The 4,626-nt window shown below is 41.7% G+C and overlaps 1 long non-coding RNA gene across 1 annotated transcript in view; it reads left to right on the top strand.

The window, feature by feature from the left end:
• LOC102772785 overlaps positions 1 to 1,695 on the top strand; it is a 4,905-nt gene extending 3,210 nt beyond the window's left edge. Inside the window, exon 4 of the long non-coding RNA XR_001514103.1 lies at positions 366 to 1,695. This is a non-coding gene — a long non-coding RNA (uncharacterized LOC102772785). The remainder of the gene's footprint in view (positions 1 to 365) is intronic.
• The last annotated feature ends 2,931 nt before the right edge of the window (positions 1,696 to 4,626 follow it).

The raw sequence follows: 4,626 nt of genomic DNA on the forward strand, positions 1-4,626 counted from the left end.
CCAGACTTCTTGGCAGCTGGCTTCCCGGGGGGAATGGACACTGCCAGTCTTCTTGAGGACTGAGCTTGGGAGTTCTAGAACACCCACTTCATTCTACTGGACAAAGCAGTCACAAGACCAACCAGACTTAAGAGGAAATAGACTCACACATTTGGTTTGAGGCAAAGCATGTGTGTATAAGAATCAAAGGGCCTTATCGCAGCCATTTTGGGGAGACTATCTCGTCTACTAAGTTTTGGGGGGGTGGTTATACCCTATTAGCTATGTTCTTCTAAGCGATGGGACTTTGGGCTAGTTATAAAATCTTTCTGGACCTTTTAATGACGTGAGGGAGGTTGAGTTTGTGTATTTAACTTTTTCTTTAGTGACGTCTCCAGGGCAAACCGAAGTCCCATACTATCCAGAAAGGAGTTGCCGGGGGAATTTGTGGAGCATTGGTCAGCTCTGGGCACTTCTAGTAGGTCACCTGTATCTGTTCTTCAGCTAGACACAGTCCTCAAGAATCCACATGAAAGGCATGCATTGCGGTGGCTCCAAGCAGCTTGGGTGGTGGGAGAAGGAGCAGGGGCCAGGCAGCCCAGGCTCGCAAAGGCACCCAGCAAGCACCGGCCCAGCAGCCACCCTCCCCAAGAGGATGGTCAGCACCACACCACTGAGGGGGTCGCGAAGAGATCCAAGAGTTGTCAGCTATACCTGCTCCTGCAAAAGTGGAAATGAAGAAAGAAAAAAAAAAGGCAGCAGGAAAGGATAAATCTGCAGACAAAAAAAGTACAAATGAAGGGAATAGGGGAAAAACAGGCTGAAGTGGCTAGCCGAGAACTTAAAGATCTACCTGCGGGAAATGGAGAAACTAAAAATGAGGAGAATCTAGCTTCAGGCGAAGCAGAAGAGAAAGAAGCCAAGTCTGATTAGTATCATATTAATCATATTATAAGACATAAAATACCATGTCTTATCAGTGGTCCCTGTCTCCCTTCCTAAACAATCCAGAGGAATATTTTTATCAACTATTTTGTAGTGTAAATGCTTTTTTAAAAGAAGAAATCATTTGCTGATTGTTTGTTTTTTGTGGGGTTTTTTGGGTTTTTGTTTTGTTTTGTTTTGTTTTGGTATAACCAGAAAATAGTGGGATATTGAATATGGGAGGCTTTGATTATCTTAACTTTCCATAGGTGGGGGTCATTGTTATATCCTATAATACAAAGCATACTAAATGGCAATATGGCATCAGTTGTGCATTTAATGTCTTGAAAGTTTTAAATTACATCTATTCCCATGTTGTTGGTAGTATTGTTTCCTAAAGAAAACCCCTCCTCCATCTTGGCTCTCCCTGTCAGAATTTTGTGCATCTGTAACATCTTGGGTGAGGCAGTCCTTTCCCTGGTAACTTTGTTAATGTGCTGTGAAAGATTGAAGATTTCATCATGTAGCTTATATGACATTACATTGCAAATTAGTGGGACTTTGATGTTATAGCACATCAACATTTGAAGATCTAGACACTTGATACTTCGTTAAGGAAATTTAGCCTCCATATTTTAAGCTGAAAATTCACCAGAATAACTATTGAGAAAAAAATCACCACTACGTAACTTTAAGTTTTTGGTACGTATGTTAAGAATTGTGTACAAATGGAAATGTCTGTGTACTTATCCTCAAAACAATTGATAAAATGTCAATTATGAAAGAAAAAAAGGAAAGACATCATTGCCTCCACAGACGTGAACCAGGAAGGAGAGGCGGCGTTCTTCGCAGCCCCCGAATGACCACCTTCCATCACACTGTCTTCTCTTCCTGGAAACTGGATTTCCAAGCAGACACAGAAAGCCACTGCTTCGCTGCCTCCCCTACGTGCCTCTAATACCCCTATACACATCTGAAGTGAGATGCTCATTTCAGGGGACTCAGTGTTCTCTGATTTCTGTTTTGCTCTTCAGGTTAGCAAAGGCTTGAAACCCTCATCCTAATGCTTTCCCTGCACCATCTTCCTTTCCTCTAGCTTTTCTTTTCTTTTCTACTGCACCTTTCCTCTCTTAATCCTTAAAAAAAAAGAATTAAAAGAGAAAGAGAGAGAGAAACGTCAATGAGAGAGATACATCGATTGGCTGCCTCCTGCATGCCCCCCTCTGGGGACCCAGCCCACAATCCGGGCACGTGCCCTGACCAGGAATTGAACTGGGAACTTCTTGGTTCATGGGTTGATGCTCAACCACTGAGCCACACCGGCTGGGCTCTCTTAATCCTATTCATTTCTTTGTTCCTCCTTCCTCTCAGGATTGGAAAGAGCACTGAGCTAGAAATGCTAAGACCTGCTTTCCCACCCCACCTCTGTTCCTGCAACAGTGAAGTCCGTATTCTCTCTCAGCTTCAGAATCCTCGGATTCAGATTCCTGTCTATATATCATGAGGGTGTTAGGTGAGATGCACTGAAGAGTCATAAACCTAACAGACTATGTCTCTTAAACCCCCCCTTTCGACACATACAGTAGCATAACTTGGAGGAGGTTGAATATTAAGGCCTCAGAACCCCTTAGAAGAGGTATACACGCATCTCAACCTTTCTCAAACAATTCCCAATACCTAAGTACTTTTTGATAAATTTTTCATTTTTCAGTTAGAAAACATGCAACTCTACCATCTACAAGCCCCACTTAACTCATCATTCTTTGTCCAGAGGTTGGTGTCATTCTAGCTCTCAAGACCAGCTCATTCTTCAGCCAGAAACTATGACATCTGGATGCCCAATGTTAGCAGGCTTTCAGCTTTGACCCTAAAAGTGTTCTTCAATATACCTGGAATTCATCTACAAAATACAAAAAAGAACTTTAAAAAAAGTTTCCCTAACAAATTCACCAAAATATAAAATTATATGCATTGAGATTATAATTATGTGAAAAAAAAGAGGCACATGAACAACTCCTGAAGGAAAACAATTAAAAATTAAAAAGTTCTTATGCTAGGGTGGAGAAATTCTAAGATTTAAAAACGTTTCAATGTTGTGTTGTTTTCACACTTAAAAATGCATATGCGCCGAAACCGGTTTGGCTCAGTGGATAGAGCGTCGGCCTGCGGACTGAAAGGTCCCAGGTTCGATTCCGGTCAAGGGCATGTACCTGGGTTGCGCGCACTTCCCCAGTGGGGGATGTGCAGGAGGCAGCTGATCGATGTTTCTCTCTCATCGATGTTTCTAACTCTCTATCTCTATCTCTCTCCTTTCCTCTCTGTAAAAAATCAATAAAATATATTTAAAAAAAAAATGCATATGCTATTAAAACTCCTAATTTCCACTAGCCTCGACAATGTTTTCTGTTGAGTTCAGTTACTCCTTTACTCTTCAACATTTTTTTTCTTGTTAGAAACAGACCCACATACATACCTTTTCTAGGTGAATTTTTACTTTGCCCAGAAATTATTTTTTTTTAAAAAAATATAAACTCAATAGTGTTTGATTTGAAGAATGAACAAGAAGTGAGAATATCAGAACAGAGGGGAGAAAGAAGGGAAAAAGTAGAGAGTTGTTAGTACAGCACAGAGAAGCAAGCTTTATTGCAGAAAGCATCCTAAAGACATTAAAATATAGACACACGGTTTTTATAGCAAGTCTGACCGTGGGTGTTAAGGAACCTGAAAGTCAAGGTCTTCCTATGAGAGAAAGCAAGCCCCTTTTGTTGGGAGAGGCCGTTTTTAAAGCTTGATGTAGGTGAAGGAGGCAGAAATGAGTCAGCAATGTTCCTCAAATCAAAAACAGCAGAATCCATTGCAATTATTATACCCCAGGGAGCAGTGTGCTGAGACAACTTAACCTAAAGTCACAAAAACAAGCTATGGAACCAGGGGTAAAACCCAGGGCTGCCATCTGACTCCCTTGAGCAGAAGAGGGGCAGCCGCATCTGCCCTGGACTCATCAGGCCTCAGCATAGGGTTGCCACACCACACTCTTCTTTGTTCTAATCTGTGAAGTACTCAGTTGTTTTCTTCCTCTTTAAAACATTAAAAGAATCTCTTATCAATAGTGAATACATTTGACATCAGACGGGTCATATAATAAAAGAGAAACAGATATAGAAAGAATACCAAGAAATAAAGGAATCTACAGGGAAGGCTGGAAAAGAAGGAAATGAATTCAATAAAGACACTCAAGTTTCCTAAATAGAGGCAATAGCAGTCCACTCCGGACATCTGTGTGGCTGATGCCTTCCTGTCACCATTTGGGGAAGGGCTCAGGTGCTTGCTGTGAGGGATGTAACATACAAACAACCCTCAATCCTCAGTGAATTAAGACAGTAGAGCAGTGGTTCTCAACCTTGGCTGCACATTAGAATCACCTGGGAATCTTTTTAAAATCCTGATTTCTGGGCCTCATCCACCGGAAATTCTGTTTCTTTGTTATGGGGTGGGACCACAACATTAGTAACAAAGAAACAGAACTTCCAGAGGATGAGACCCAGAAATCAGGATTTTTAAAAGATTCCCAGGTGATTCTAATGTGCAGCTAAGGTTGAGAACCACTGCAGTAGAGGTTCATCTCTTATTCGATGGGGTTTGGTGATCAGGTTGACTTCAGGCGGTCATTCAGGGACCCTGGCTCCTTCCATCTTTGGCGCCATTGTTTTTAACATTTAGCCT

Source organism: Myotis davidii, unplaced genomic scaffold, assembly GCF_000327345.1.
Source record: "Myotis davidii unplaced genomic scaffold, ASM32734v1 scaffold616, whole genome shotgun sequence".
Lineage (NCBI taxonomy): Eukaryota > Metazoa > Chordata > Mammalia > Chiroptera > Vespertilionidae > Myotis > Myotis davidii.